Here is a 15,678-nt window from a genome sequence, read left to right as displayed (position 1 = left end):
ATGACACTATCTAAGAGCTGCTTTATCTTCCCCAGGTGGCCTTCTTCACATCTGACCTTTGACCCTGGATGGCCAGGGCTCCCTCTAGCTAGCCTGCCCCCCTCCCCCAGAGGCCTGGACCAAGTCACCAGCACAAGGTGACCCCTGGACCTCAGCTGGGGGCCCTGAAGGAAAGCCCCTAGGACACTCTCCTGAATATGAATCGGGCTTTTTCTCCAGCAAATTACACTCGCAGACAGAGGCCGGGAGGACACCCCTCTTTCCCAACAGACAGCTGATTTGTTCAAAGCAGCCAAGTGCTGCCCACTGGGACCTGCCTTTAGAGGCAAAATCACCTTATTCATCAAGCATTCCTGTTGATATCGAACAGTTACAGCGCCTTCCGTAGGGGCCCAATGTGCCTTTCCATCCAATTTCTCCTTCTTGGAAAACCAGAAATTTCCCAGCGTGGGAACAGCACCTGCTTCCTTTAGAGGACTGCTTCCCAGCAGCCTTACGTCCAGCTGCTCTCAACACAGCCTAATTCCTGTGCAGACAAGGGTCTCTGTCGGCCTCCTTAAGGCTATTGGCACTTCCAGGGCAAAACTCCACTGGCTCCCCCTTCTTAGCCACTAGGGCAGTCACCTTCACTTTCCCTCCTTAGTCACCCCAGACCCCCGCAGTGGGCACTAATCTCCAGGCGAGTGCAGCCTTGTTATCAGGCACAAGTGGCAAGAAAGTTCGGGTCTCCAAACGCAGCGGCTTCCGGGGGCGGGGGGGGGGGGCTGTTCTGGATGGTCGGAGCCCCCCAGCACCACCAGCTCCCCGCTAATTATCATTTAATGCAGGACCCCTGGATCAAGGCTGAATCCAGGGCCGAGCATACACTCCTGCCCGGGTCAGTAAAGTCGAGGGGCAAGTCCCAGGTGGAGATCAAAGCGCCATCCCCCAGCGGAGGGCTTCCGAAATTACCTCTCTGCTTCTCCAAACTTAATTTAATTAGAGGACTGACCTCATTAATTCGAACTTGAGTTTCAAACAAAAAAGAGGTCACGTAACCATCCAATTTACTGCCTCCAATTTCCACGTGGAAACCACTTCATTTCTGGAAGGCCTCTGAGGACTCCCAGGACCATGCCCACAGCTGCCGGCCCCCCCAGGCCCCCTCGCGAACCGCGACCTAAGCGGCCCAAGTGCCTTCCAACCGCCCAAGGTCGCTTTAAAAGCTCCTCCACGAACTCCATGGCCAAGAGCACCGGCCTCACCCCATTTGGACGCCCCCAGCCCCATGGAAACACTAAATCTGGCCTGCGTGCACGCCCCTCGCATCCCGCGCAGAGCGGTGGAACCCGGGCGGCGAGATCCACCGCGGGGCCGCACCCTCCGAAACCGAGGTCCACCCCGGCCCCCGCGCCCTCCTTTCCCAGGCGGCGAGGTCTACCGAGGGGCCGCACCCTCCGAACGCGGGCGGCAAGGGCCACCCCGACCCCCGAACCCTCCGAACCCGGGCGAAGTCCCCCACGGGGGTCGCACCTGCTCGCGCAATCCAGCGGCCCCGGCCCGGGTGGCGCGTGAGCGGTCGGTGTCTCCTGGCGCGCGCCTCGCGCCCCGGCAGCCCTGCGGAGGCGCCTGGGCCGCGGGCTGCGCGGGCGGAGCTGCCCGGCCGCCGGGAGGAGGGATGCCCGGGCGAAAGTTGCCAGGGAAACTTGAGCAACTCGAGCGCGCCAGTGCCAGCCTCCTGCATAATTCACGGGCGGCGGCGGCGGGCCGCTGGGGCCCCTCACCTACACCAGCCCGGTGTCCCCCCACCGTATCCCGGCCGGGGCGCGCGGCGGGCAGAGGCTGGACACAAAGCATGGGCACTGCGCGACCCCGGGACCAGGGGAGGGGTGGGGGGGCCGACGCGCGACTCCCGGGGCCTGCGCGGGGTGCGCCGGCCCCGGCCTCGCGGAGCCCGCTGCTCCAGCCGCGCGTATCTGGATGGGGGCTCTGTGCGCTGGCTGGCGGCTGGGTGACCGCAGGAGGGTCTCTGGGGACCCTGCCGCCGCGGCTTGGGTCCCCGCCCCCCGCGCGCCCCCTGGCGGCCCCGAGCCCGCTCCTCCGCCAAGCCTACGGACTCCAGTCCCCGGGCCGGCGGGTGGCGACCGAGGGCAACCAGACCCCGGGCAGACGGTGGAGGTAGGTCTGCGCTGCCCCGGCGGGAGGGGGTGCGTGCGCCGGGGGCACAAAAGAGTCGCTCCTACTCTCGGCGCCCACTCCTCTTCCACAGCTTTTGAAACCTGCCCCTACTCCAAAGGAAGCCGGGGGTGGCGGCGGTGGGAAGGTGTCTTCACCGAGAAGCGACCCCACCAGGACGCGAGGAGCCCCCCCTTCCCAACCCCCCACCCCCACCCCGTGCCCAGCTCCGAAGGGTTCAGTGCTGCGCTTAACCGGCAGCTGGTGCTCCCGTAATCCAGACGCACCCGAGATGCAGCCGGGGAGCAGGGTCGGGCGCCCGGGGGCCACCTCCTGTCCTTCCCGGCCGCCCCCGCCCCGTGCCGCCGCCGCCGCCGCCTTACCTGGTCCCGGGAGTCGGGCCGGCGAGAGCCCCCGGGGAGGGCGGGCGTCCGCGCGCACCTGGCTCCGCCGCGGGGACCCGAGCGGCGCCGCGCCCAGCCCGGCCGGAGTCTCCGGAGCCGCCGCCGCCGCCGCCGCCGCCGCGCAGGTGTCGGGGGTGGGGTGGGGTGGGGGGCGCCGGGCCCCGCCCCGCGCTGCCGCCCGGGCGGGGGGCTCCTGGCGGGGGCGCTCGGCGGTCCCTCCCCTCGGCCCCGCGCGGGCGGCAGGCGCCGGCGAGGGTGGGGGAGGGGTCCTCTCGCCGCCCGAGGGCGCGCGCGGCCCCGGACCCGCGAGCGCGGCCCGCCCACGACCTCTCCCGCACCTGCCGCGGCCGCTCCGGCCCCGGCGGCGGCGGCGGCGGCGACGGCGGCTCGGGCGCGGCGCGCGGGGTCTGTTGTGGCAACCCCGGGAGACGGCGGGCGCCCGGGGCCGCCTCCGCCCGCCGCCCCGCCCCGCCCCGGGTGGCGCGGCTCGCCGCCCCCCTTCCGCGAGAAAGCCCTCGGACCGCGAAGTCCTCGGCGCGATTATCCCGAACGCAGCCGGCTCCCGCCCCTGAGTGTTTTGTTAATAGGATTCGGAAACACAGAGGCCGACGGCACGGCTCGGCGTCTGCAGGGCAGATGAAAACTTTGTGCCCGGGCGAGACGCCGCCGGCTGCCTCGCGGGCCACCTTCCACCTGGGCGCCTGCCTTCCGGGGGCCAGCCGCCCTCCCGGCCGAGGAGCGACTCGGGGCGAGGGCGGGGGGATACACACCCGCCGCTCAGATGAAGATGAAGCCCAGGGGTCAGGCACCACCCCCCCACCCCGGGGACCCCCGGGGATCCTGTCATTAACCGGGGCTCGGGGACTGCCAGGTTTGACGAAACCCAAAGGGGCTTGTCACCAGCCCCGGCCCCCGCCGGCTCCTGACTGTGACACTCCCGACCTGATGCCTGACCTATTGGCTAATAACTTCTGGAGCCCCCCCCAAATCCACTGGTAATTACACCAGCTATGGAGGCTTCTGTGTTCTGAGTTCTCCAGTGTTCTGGAAGGGAGAGCCATTCCTGCCCGAGATGTGCAGTGTGAGTGGGGGAGGTGCTGGGGGGGGGGGGGCGGCAAGCACCAGCTTCCAGGCTGTGACGGAGACCTCGCTTTCAGGAGCCAGCCTTCCATTCTGCGAAACCCCACCGCTGTCTCCCCAGGAGGAACAGTAAAGACTCCATAAGTACATTTACATCTTTATGTATCTATGTTATGATCCGTATACTTTTTAAAGCCAGTCTTCTAGAACACGCCTCAGAGAGTTGCATGGGCCAGTGACTTCAACACACCAAAGGCAAAGTTAAATATTTGCTCTAGATACTTTTTTTTTTCCCCTGCTTGCATAATTGTCCCACATTTCAAAGAAGTCTTTAAAAGCACTTAGGTTAGGGAAAAAAAAAAAAAGTTGTATTTGGGGCCTAAATATTTCAGGACACACGTGAAGTAAACACTGTAGCTCTTCCGGGGCTCCTGGCAGATGTCTTTCTCTCTGCTGCCTCCTTAAGCATGAGCCTTAACAAAACGTTTGTTGAGTGAATAAAGGAGGCCATCCATCAAATAACAGTAATCCTTAAACAGGAAGAATGAGGCCCTGGCAGGATCCGACAGGCATCATTTCTTTGACTTGTAAGCAGGGGTGGAGGGGGGGCTTAGAGGGAGTGGAGGCAGGGGTTACCTTCCCATAACTTACATCAGACCCCTTGACCCCAAACAAAGCGCGTCATCTGAACAAAGTAGTGTGTCTGCCCGCAATTCCAACTCAAAGTCCCCAGCATGTCACCTCCTCCACCCAGATTCCCAACCCCCCCCCAGATGGGCCTCCCCAGATTTCTAGGACCACCCTGGGGCCAGCAGAGAGACAGCTGGCCATCGTCCAGCTGTGAACACATTTCCGTTGTCCCCACAGAGGGGTCCCAGCGCCAAAGCCATTCTGCCACCTTCAAGAGACACCTCCCCAGGGATCCTGGCCTCTGCCAGCCTGTCCACCCAAGGGGACACCCCTAGCCACCCCTCCAGTGGGATCTGTTTGTTGCCTGGCAACATCCTTCAAGTCTCGAAGAGCCTCTCATGAAACTCGGGACCCGCGGCCACCGCCTTTTCGAACCCCTTCCCGCTCACCGGGAGGGACTTTGGGTTTCAGGGCGCGCCTTCACCCCTGACAGCCCGTCCTCGCCGTGTGCTGGGCCTTTGCACGGCACTGAGCCTTTCAGCCGTCTTGTGTATGGGGGGCGGGGGGGCCAGGACAGCACGAGTCACAGGGCACCTTGCTTTAGTTTCAGTGTGGGAAGAGGGGAATCATCCTTTTACTTCTCGATCTGGGAGCTCCCGGTTTTTGTTTCTGTAAGCTGCCTTTCCCTGGGTCCCCCCCCTCCACCCCGACATGTCTGATATTGCTGGAATGAGCTTGCGGGACGATATGCCGTTTTCCATCTGACAGCTCTTTTTTCCTGTAAAACCTGAAGCCATCAGCCATCAGCCACGGTATTTATGGCTTGTCCACCGAGCACAGAGCACCCGGGACCTCCCAGAAAGAGGAGCTATTTTACAGAGCGCTAGAAACTGGGACACCGTACCGCTACAACATGCAGAACATAACCAACTTCTCTGTCCTGGGGAAAACGTTGTAAGTATTGTGTGGCTTAGAGGAACCCCGATGCTCGGTGCTTTCAGCAGCAGGCCTGTCTGCCTCCAGGGCCGCTCCTGGGTTTGGGACCTAGGGACCGGCACCCCCCAGCGCAGGGTTCTCAGGCTGCCCAGGCAACGCCACCCTCCAGCTTCCAGGTGGGAAAGCTGAGGCATAAGGAGGCATGGGACTTGCCCAAGGACATGGGGTCAGAGCCAGGTGAAGGCAGGTGAAGGCAGGTTCTCCAGCCAACAAGCTTGCCTCACTCCCCCATCCCTGCCAGATCCCCACGCTTCTGCAATGTTTTTCAACACGCTCCAGCGAGAGATCTACTTCCCTCAGGCGACTCCGCGCATCAAATATTGGACAACTCACTCATTTCTCCATAATTTTATGACAGCTTCTAGCTCAGTCACAAACCTGATCCTGCAAATACTCCCAGATCTTACAAACCCCTCCGCTCCTCTGCAGACGTGCGTCCCGCATTGTCCTCCTGCCCCTCGACAAGGAATTTTGCTACTCTCCATTAGTTCCCATGGATTTGTTTCCCACCAATTGGTTTCAAAGGCTTCCTGAGACTTACTTCTCTGATCATAAGAGACGGGGATGCTAACACGGGGAAGGCGAGTTTGCTCGTGCTGGAATCTGAGGCCGCAGAGGGGCTGGTCAGGAGCTTTTCCTGGGCAGGAGGAGAGGGGCTGGGGCTGTGCCCTCAAGGCCGGCCAGACTTCTCCTGGGTCCCCTGCTGGTGCCACGGCAGCAGGAGGAGTGCAGGCAGCAGATCCAAGGGCAGCTCTGAGTTCCCGTGGGCACAGCATGGGAGGCTGGGAGGGGCGGGCTCGGGGCCACCAGCCGGCCGGCAGTCCCGCTCAGGGAACCTGTGTGGCTTCTGAGATGTGCCTCTGGGGCCTCCCTGGCTCACAGCGGAGACCTTAACAAGACACTTTTATTTGGGAGCTTCCTCCTCCGGGGCCCCTCTCCCTCCTCCCTCGCTCCTGCATCCTGGGTCACCTCTCCAAGACAGCAGGCTGCACCCAAGTCCTTGTTTCGGGCGAAGCTTCACAGGGGAACCCAAAATAAAGTGCAATCCGGTGTGTCGTCGATGAAGAAGGAGTCCCGGCCGAATCAGGCCACGGAGATGAACAGACCTGAGGCCAGCCGGAAGGCACGCTCAGGAGGGACAGGGCGCCCCGACATGGGCCACACCAGCAACTCGACGCGATTATCGGGAAACCAAACCCATCAGAAGAGCCCATTATAACCGGACTCTTGGGGTTTGCTTGGCAAGCAAACAAATAAGCAAACCTTCACGATCTCCAGGAGACGGTACCGCAGAGCTTTGAAAAACCACATGCATCCCAAGAACGCTCGAATGCTTCCATGTCAGTGAATCTGTCAGGAGATACGCCTGGCCGAAAACACTTCCTAGTTAAAAAAAAAAAAAAAAAAAAAATAGTTTGGAAACATTTTAAGATTGTTCAGTATCCAACCAAAGCCAGCATCGTGTCCCATGTGAAATGCTAAATAAATCCCTCTCATTCAATCCAGACACACACCATGGGAGCCTGCTAACATTACCAGTACTGAGTATTTCCCTGGAAATACCAGCCAATGCAATCGAACAAGAAAACTCAGTAAGAAAGGTTAAGCATTTTTATTTTATTATTTTTTTTTATTTACTTGGAGAGGGAGAGAGAGGCAGGGAGGGGCAGAGACAGAGGGAGAGAGAGAGAGAGAGAAAGAGAGAATCCCAAGCAGACTCCGTGCTGTCGGCATAGAGCCCGACTTGGGGCTCAAACTCACGAACCGTGAGATCACGACCTGAGCCTCAGCTAAGAGCCAGACGCTTCACCGACTGAGCCACCCAGGCACCCCAAGGTTAAGTGTTTTTACGAAGAAGGCAAACTGATCATTTGGGGAGGCGCTATGATTTTCTGACTGGCTAAACTTAGGTACTCCCCTATCCTATCTCTTTCCCAGTTTCCATACCTGTAATTTCCATTCCTGTAACATGGGAAGAGGAACCGCGCAGAGTGGCTATAAAAGGCTAAGTTTGTGAACCTATAATCTACTCGGGAGCACGGCTCGCGGTCTCCAGCGTCACTGCGTCTGCTGTTCTTAAACGGAGACTGTCAATACCGTAAAGCTATGATTCTCCCGCTCGACAGCATTAAACTCAGTGCAGCCCCGTGTTGGCCCGCGGTCTAGCTGAAGAAATAAACATGCAAAAAAAAAAAAAAAAAAAAAGCAAAGCTGCGTGTGTCCAGAACATGGAAAAGGCAATCCAATTAAAAAGAATTAAAAAGGCGATCCAAGAAAAGAATGGGCAGATCTCACCCAAGAGGCCATCAGAATGGACTGGAAGCATATGAAAACATGCCCAATGTTGTCAGTCGGCAGAGAGGGAATAAACCCACGATGAGACTGCTTCCTACCGGCTAAGCCGAAAAAGGCAGGCGGTATCCGACACGGGAGAGGACGCGGGTTCTCGCACGCCGGGCGCCGCTGGTGGGAGACGTGTGGGGACAGCCGCCCAGGGAAATGGTCCCGCGGTATCTGCCAGGACCCAACCCCTCTCCTCGGGGGGCACGCGCACCCAGCAGCAATGACGGTGTCCGTGCCCCAAAGGGGAGCGCCAGCACACTCACTGCACTCGACGGAGATGGGCGTGAGTAAATGGCACCGTGTTTGTGCAAGGAAAGCCCATCTGTGGCAAACAGGGGATGTACCATTGCCGCGTGTGCAAAAGCATGAGCTGATCTCATAATTAGCGCATTGAGTGAAAGAGGCCCCGTACTGTATAATTCCGCTTGTATAAGGTTGGAAAACGGGCAGAAACGGTCTGTGGTGTGGGAGGCGGGCACCTGCAGGGAGACCAGGAGGACTTCTGGATGCCCGGAGTGCTCTGTCCCTGGGGCTGGTTGCTGCTTGTCTGGTAGGTCCGCTCCGGGAAAAGTTCTGGAGCCCTGCAGGTATGATTTACGCCTTTTCCCTCGCTCTGCTGGTCTGTAATCAAAGTCGACTGCCGAAGAGCAAGAAACACCTCCAAAAGGAGAGCAAGCAGAGGAGGCCCCAAATTAAATATCCCAAAAAGCTCCGGTCATTACCAGCAGCACGCCGATGGTGCCATCGGCCGATGCAGAAATGAAACCAACCTAGCAATGGCGTCCTGTCCTGTCTTGACTTGGATATTTTTCTCCTTCACTCATATTTCCGCTGCCCCCGCACCCCGTTGACTGCCTGCTCCCGTCGAAGCTAAGGTACGGTCTGTGTGCTTGCAGAGGGCCTGGGGTCCCCCTCCGCCTTGACCTGTTGCTCCCGTACAGAGCCTGGCACGCCGTGCACGCCAGGATGCTTTCAGAGAAGAGAGAAGGGCGGGAAGGGAAGCGAGGGAGGGAGCCCGGATGGAATGCAGTCTGTCGCGAATGTGCTGTGTACAATGTAGAAGCAAGAGGAGGAGTGGACGATAAACAGTGTTGTAACACAGGCCCAGCGATCTTTGAGAAAGGCGGCTGAATCTGTAACCCACTCCTCGTGGCAAGGACAGATGGCAGATGGATTCAAGATTGAGCCACCGGACGCCACGTGATGAAACTGCAGGGAAAGCCACCGACGATCGTCCTCAGAGTCTCCAGGCAGAGGCGGCTGGGAGGCCTTTCTGAACGTTTCTGATGTTCTAACGGGAGAGTTGAGATCAGACCACATGGGAGTCAGGGCCTCTCACCGGACAACAGCCCAAGAAACAAAACCGACCAAAATGAAGGGTGAACGGCCAGAGAAGATATTTAACGCTTCGCATTAAAAAGTTAATGGATTGGGGCGCCTGGGTGGCTCGTCAGTTAAGCTTCTGACTCTTGATTTTGGCTCGGGTCATGAACCCAGGGTTGTGGGATCGAGCCCCTCATAGGGCTCTGCACCGACCTTGGAGACTGCTTGAGATTCTCTCTCTCTCTCTCTCTCTCTCTCTCTCTCTCTCTCTCTCTCTATCTCTCTCCCAATCTGCTCCCCCACCAAGGGCTTGCTCACTCTCTCTCTTTCAAACAAATAAGTAAATGCATATCCTAAATATATAAAGGATACTTACAAAACAAATATCTATTTAGAAAGTAACAGAAATCATCATGGGGCACCTGGGTGGCTCAGTAGGTTGGGCATCTGACTTCAGCTCAGGTCATGATCTCGTGGTTTCTGGGTTCGAGCCCCACGTCGGGCTCTGTGCTGACAGCTCAGGGCCTGGAGCCCGCTTTGGATTCTGTGTCTCCCTCTCTCTCTCTGCCCCCACTCACGCCCTGTCTCTCTCTCAAAAATAAATAAATATGGGGCGCCTGGGTGGCGCAGTCGGTTAAGCGTCCGACTTCAGCCAGGTCACGATCTCGTGGTCCGTGAGTTCGAGCCCCGCGTCAGGCTCTGGGCTGATGGCTCAGAGCCTGGAGCCTGTTTCCGATTCTGTGTCTCCCTCTCTCTCTGCCCCTCCCCCGTTCATGCTCTGTCTCTGTCTGTCCCAAAAATAAATAAATGTTGAAAAAAAAATTTTTTTTTAAATAAAATAAATAAATATATATTTTTTAAAAAGTAATAGAAATCATCAAAAAGCCTAATTAAAGAATGGATACATGACAGAAAAGTAAAAGTTACTTGAAAATGTTAAAAGGCGGTGAATCTTTTCAACAAATGCTGGAGTAATTGGATGTCCACACGGGAAGCAAGGGAACCCTCACACTTTATTAAAAAAAAAAACAAAACGCATCACCATGGACCATCAGTCAGTGTAACCGGTCAAAACCACACAACTCTTAGAGGAAAAGGTTTGGGGCCAGGCACAGAGGTCTTAGTGACGACAGCAAAAGCGCGAGCCATGGAAGGAAAGAAAATGGGTAAACTGGATGTCACCAAAGTTTAAAGCTTTCGCTCTTTGAAAGACACACTATCAAGAGAATGAAAAGTCACGTCGAGGACCGGGAGAACATCCTTGCGAGTCGCGGATCTGACAAAGGACTTGCGTCCAGAAGATTCCGATCACCAGTTCTCAGAACTCAGCGGTGATGGAACCGGCAGTCCGGCGCAAACGCAGATTCGGGCAGCCCCTCCCCCAAAGAAGGGGCACAGGTGGCCAGCGCTCGCGGAACGGTGCTCCTCGTCGCTAATCATCAGAGAAGGGACAGGACTCGGGGGAACACAGTGCCGGCCAAGGAGGGGATGGATGGAGGGCAGGATTCACGCACCTGTTGGGGATGGACCCTCACCCGTCCACGCGAGCACACCGACGCCTCGGAAAGCCGCTGTGCGTCACGTACGCTCTTACGTAGAGACGCGTCTGACCCAGGCGTTTCTCCAAAGAAATTACGCGCTTGTTCTCACACCACAACCTGCACGACTATCTGTGGCTCTAGGACCCGGCTCCCGAGCCCCTCGCATCCCCCAGCCCCTCACCCCTCTTGCACCCCCAGCCCATCCCATGCTCAGCCGGTGCACGACTCCTGTCCTCCGTCTGTCCCCTCCAGCTCTGCACCTGCTCTCTTGTTCACGGTCCACGGCGCTGGTCCCCCCTGCAGTAACTCTTCGGCTCCCAGCTTCCCCTGACCCGGGTCATACCCCTCCTGAGGCCCTCAGGGCTCCCCGCCTTCTCGCCCCACCCCCAGCTCTGTCCTCACCCTTCAGGGAAACATCCAGTCCTGCTTCTGCCTCTGTCTCTGTTCCTGTCTCGCTTGGCAGGTCGGGCCTCCAATCCTCACGGAGCCCCCCGCCCCGCTCTCCTTCCGCGGGGCTGGAAATCCTGAGGGTCTGTCTTGACGAGCTTGGGGTCCCATTCCCAAGGTGCCCCCCCCCCCAATCTGCAGAGTGCCCAGTGGATGTTGGAGCCCGGGGTGGGTGTTGGGCACAAACAGGCCTGAACGTGGAGGGCAGGCAGAGACCTGGGGGCGGAGGGGGGGGGAGGGTAAGGAGGGCAGGTACAAGCAAGTCCCCTTCCGACGACTCCGCAGAGAGGCCTTACCAGCGCTCAGCCGCTGTACCGCCGCGCGTGCCTCATCCCCGCGTTGCTCTCTCAAGGCTGAGTCCTTGGAGCAGCTCCCACCTGGGCACTTTCCAAGGACTGAGGGTGTCAGGAGCCTCCGATCGCCCAGGGCCAGCTCGAGGGGCACGTCCTCTCGGTGACCTCCTCCAAACCAGGTCTCTGAATTAATTTAATGGAAGAAACGCAGCCACCAGGGACCACGGTGTGCAGGGGGGCGAATCCCACCCACGTTCTGACAGGAGCAGCTCAGGATGAAACACAGAGAGGAGACCGGCCTTTGCCGCCTTCCCGTCCAGAGAACATGTTCCTTAAATATGCAGGAGGGTCACGCCGCATGGCGCCTGAGAGAGAGAAAGAGAGAGAGAGAAATGCTTGCGGACCACACGTATCCGGGGCCGCCGTGCACTAGCCGAAAACCCCATGGTGATTTAATGTGTGAGAACCGGGAGAGCCGATTTTCTCCAGGAAAATCGCCTTGTAGGCATCCACGGCTCCGAAGGCGATATTTTCAAAGAGACACGTTTTTCCGTGTTAAATGAGGAAGTGACTGACACAGCGACGCATTGGGCCCGTGACCACTGTCCGGGAAGCAGCCGGGGCCACCTGGTGGGTTGCCCACTTCAAACAGAGCCTTGTGGTTCTGTCCTTCGCTAGGCCAGAGTTAAGGGGATTAATTCCAGCCGGAATAGGTAAAAAAAAAAAGTCAAAAGAAAACGTCACACGGTAAATTGTTTGACTTCCTCCAACAGGAGTCTGAACGGCTTCTCTGCCTGGGGCACAGGGTTCCAAGTGCACTGGTTCCCCAGGAGAGGCCACCCTGTAGGACACACGTGAGGCAGAACAGTGGGATGGTCTCCTTAAAGGAGATTCAGCTTCTCGCTCTAGGCGGGGCCTGCACAGAACCACAGGGTGTGGGTCAGGGTCTGCCATGTTTTAAGAAAGCTCGGTGCCTATGCAGTGGGGCTGGGTGTGGGGTCCTGAGACAGGAGGCCGCTTCAGGGGCCGCGCTGGCTGGAGTCAGGGGGAGCCCCAGAATCCCCACCGAGGGGTCTGGGCCCTGCTGCTGGCCTGTCCCCCACGCAGGGGCACTGTGAACCCCCACCCCATCCGGGGCAGGCCGCTATAACGGGTAAGCCGGGGTCACTGCAGAGCTCATGCCTGGCAGGCTGACACTCACCGGCCCGCAGAGCGCTGGGCAGTGTCACCCCCGTCCTCTGTGCCTGACCCCTGCCATATTACAGCGGTCCATCGGCCACCTGCTGTTATCTAGGTGACCTGGGTCCCCCCCACCAAGAAGCAGCCTGTGCACTCCAAGGCAGCCACGCGCTGGGAACCTCGTTTGTTCTCAGAGACCTCGTTTCTTCATTTGTGAAATTCCTCCTACAAATGGACCTCAGGGTGGGAGCGGCCATCCGCCATCTCAACGGGGGCAGAAGCTCGGAGCCTGAAGGGCCACGAGAGGGCACAGCCCCCCGTCACCAAGCGCCCCCTCCATTATCCCACTGCATTGTCCCAACAGCTACCCGGTGCCCCCACGGGGAGAGTGGAGGTGTCAGGGGAGCGTAGGGTGGGAGCGGGGATGCTATCCCGTCAGACCTCTTGTATGCGTGAATATCACGTAATTACGGGGACGACTTCGTTATCACGTATGAGCGTTATGTTCTTGTTACATTGCTAGGAACGTGGTGACATTATTATTTATTATGATTATTAAAATAATAGAGTGAAAGGACACCAAACCTTTGTCCGGGCAGACAGCCCAGATGCAGAATACAAGCGTCGTCTCACGGGGAAAACCACCTGTGCCCTGTCTGTTACGCACGGCCATCCCCACCCCGACCATGTTACTCCAGGCCCATCTCTGGGGTGGACGGAGGCCTGGGTTTGGGAGGAGGGAGGGGAGAGGGAGGGGGGCTGGGCCAAGCTTCTCTGATTCCAGAATTGCTCGTACTGGTGTTACGGGCCCTGTCAGCTGACGCTAACTGGGTCCCTGCAAGTTTTTGGACCTCAAAACCACCGCGCCCACACCCCCTCCACAAAACAAACACGAAACGGTGTTGTTGTCGTATCTTTGGCAAAACGGGCCGGTGGAGGGATGCGTTTCAAGCCTGGAACGCGGAGAACGGGGAGCCGTCCTGAAGGAGGCGGGCGGGCCTGGTGGGTGGGTCCGGCATAGAGCTGGCACCCGCCGTGTGATCTGGCGCCGGAGCCCCGATTCCATTTGCACCAGCCGTGTGGGGCTGGTGGGCTGGCTCAGGCACGCTGAGCCCCAGATTCCTTGTTTGTCAAATAGGGACGATAATAGTGTGTGTTTCACTGGGTTTTATGAGGGTAAAAATGAAACGATGCATAGAAAGCGGCTTAGCGCGGAGCCTGCCGCATAATAGATGCACAGTGAGAGCTGGCGATCGTCGAGAGAAAGGCTGCAGAACCGGGTATTTAATCTAGAAATAGAAGCCTTGGGTTGGCACCCAGGGCTGCCACCAAGTCCCCAAGAAACGGGGTGTGGAAGCGAGCATGACGTGGCCCAGCTCCCCGGGGCCACGTGCCGCCCGTGGAACTCGGAGGCGGCAGTTTGGGTTCGATCCACGGACCTTTCGGCGACACGAGGCCACATTGCATTCAGAGCACACTTTCGAATTCAGGGATTTGGGGGTTGGCGCATGTGGAAGCGGAAAGGACTGATTGCAAGCAAGTTTCAGAATTCTGAGAACACTTTTTTTTTTTTACAATAGTAAAACAAATTGATTTTTCACTTACATTTTCAATTAAAGTTAATTGGATTTTTTACCTGACAGTGAAAGCCCTGCCGCCCCACCTTCTTGCTGATGTCTCTGCCAAGTGGATCCGTTTCTGCCCTGACCAGATGTCCGTATGTACTCAGGAAACCGCCGTTCCACGTTCTGGAAACAGTGGTCTTTCTGGACATGTGCACCTGCCATGCTACCCTGTTCCTCCCCGTCCACAGCGACCAGTATCTGCTCTCCACACGGTGACCCTGTGAGCCGGGATTTCCCCCTGAATGACAGGGCCACTCCTGTGCCCAATGTTGTGGCAAACATTCATTTCAATATTTGCTGGACAAAGGACAGGATGTCTCTGTGGTGCCTTTGGGGAGGCGTGTGGCCCATGCCCTGGGAGCCTACTCGGGCTTGTGTGGGAACGCTGGAGTGTGTCCCAGGGCCGCTCATTCGGCCGTAAGACACGCTCATGTAGAGCTGGGCTGGCTGCTGTGGGGTCCCTGTGCGGCTGGACATGAGAGAGAGGACCTAAGGTCGGGGCACCTGGGTGACTCGGTTGAGCGCCCAACTTTGGCTCAGGTCACGATCTCACAGCTCGTGAGTTTGAGCCCCGTGTCAGGCTCTGTGCTGACAGCTCAGAGCCTGGAGCCTGCTTCGGATTCTGTGTCTCCCTCTCTTTCTGCCCCTGCCCTGCTCGTGCTCTCTCTCTCTCTCTCTCTCTCTCTCTCTCTCAAAAATAAACATTAGGGGAAAAAAAGAGGAGCTAAGGTCTTCTAACCCTACGAGGGGGGCTAAACCCTACGAGGACAAAAAAGGTTTCAGCTGGACCCTGGCTCCACCTAGAGATCCTCCTACACCCCCCTCATTAGCCATGATTAACACTCTTGCTGAACACGTGTTTGTGTTACGGGCCCTGGTGTTAAAGGTTAATTGACTCAGTAATAACTTAATTATGAAATGTGCATTACAAGGAATTATATAACCGGTCCTTCACTTCATGACTCCTCTCAGCCTCTCTCCGCGTGTCCCCTGAGTGCCTTTCAACGCTGATGCTGCTGATGGTTCCCACTAAGAGCACCACAGGCCAAGAGGGGCCCATCTCTCGCCACCGTAAAAGGCGTCGAGGAAAAATTCGAATGGAGCTTTAATAATGATGGGATGGGAACACAGAGACAACGGTGGGGAATGCAGTTAATTAGAGAGCTGAGGGAGCCTCAGAGGCTCGTGCAGGTATGAGTTTTGGCCGCCGCACGTGTGGTTAAAAATAGCAAACTAAAAACCGAACACATGGTTAAGAAAGTAAGGGCAGCTTGGGTAGCTTGAGGGAACCCATGAGGCGCCCTGGGCAGGACGGGGTGAGGGCTCCATGATCGGGGCCGGGTCATGTGTGTGCCCAAGAGAGGGTGTGTGTGCCTGCTGGTGGTCCGGCGAGGTCAGAGCTGAAACGCTGTCCTACTCGGAACTCTGGCTTGTTCCACGGAGCCACGAGGCTCCATTCCGGCACTTTGGTGGAATTTTACCGTGAATTTTACTGTGTCTCTGAGTCCTGAGAGCAGTGACAACCAAAGCTCCTATAAAACAGCCTGCCCAGCAAACCGCCAAGAAGGTGCTAATGATAGTTGCACGGCGGCCGCGGGCTCACGGGGCCCCACAGGCTCATCCTACGATAGCCCCCGACGCTGGGACGTCGCCCCACAAATTC

The 15,678-nt window shown here is 58.0% G+C and overlaps 1 protein-coding gene and 1 long non-coding RNA gene across 12 annotated transcripts in view; one reads left to right on the top strand and one right to left on the bottom strand.

Annotated features, from left to right (window-relative positions):
* SHANK2 (SH3 and multiple ankyrin repeat domains 2) overlaps nucleotides 1–2,914 on the bottom strand; it is a 500,122-nt gene extending 497,208 nt beyond the window's left edge. For 4 of the 11 annotated variants that reach the window (XM_027045494.2, XM_053202780.1, XM_053202781.1 and 1 more), the window contains exon 1: nucleotides 2,538–2,912. The gene's annotated coding sequence lies outside the window, so the exon portion shown is untranslated. Of the gene's footprint in view, nucleotides 1–1,512; nucleotides 2,309–2,537 lie in introns of those variants that run through there. The other 7 variants (XM_053202779.1, XM_027045497.2, XM_053202783.1 and 4 more) reach the window with 6 other exon arrangements.
* Nucleotides 1,744–14,324, top strand: LOC113595478 (uncharacterized). Its single transcript, XR_003415998.2, has 2 exons — nucleotides 1,744–2,157; nucleotides 14,034–14,324. It is a non-coding gene; the product is annotated as an uncharacterized LOC113595478 (long non-coding RNA).
* Nucleotides 14,325–15,678: the final 1,354 nt, after the last annotated feature.

The sequence above is a fragment of the Acinonyx jubatus genome, chromosome D1 (genome assembly GCF_027475565.1).
Source record: "Acinonyx jubatus isolate Ajub_Pintada_27869175 chromosome D1, VMU_Ajub_asm_v1.0, whole genome shotgun sequence".
In the NCBI taxonomy this organism is placed as follows: domain Eukaryota; kingdom Metazoa; phylum Chordata; class Mammalia; order Carnivora; family Felidae; genus Acinonyx; species Acinonyx jubatus.
Note: the sequence above shows the minus strand (reverse complement) of the source record. Positions and strands in the feature narration are given on the sequence as shown.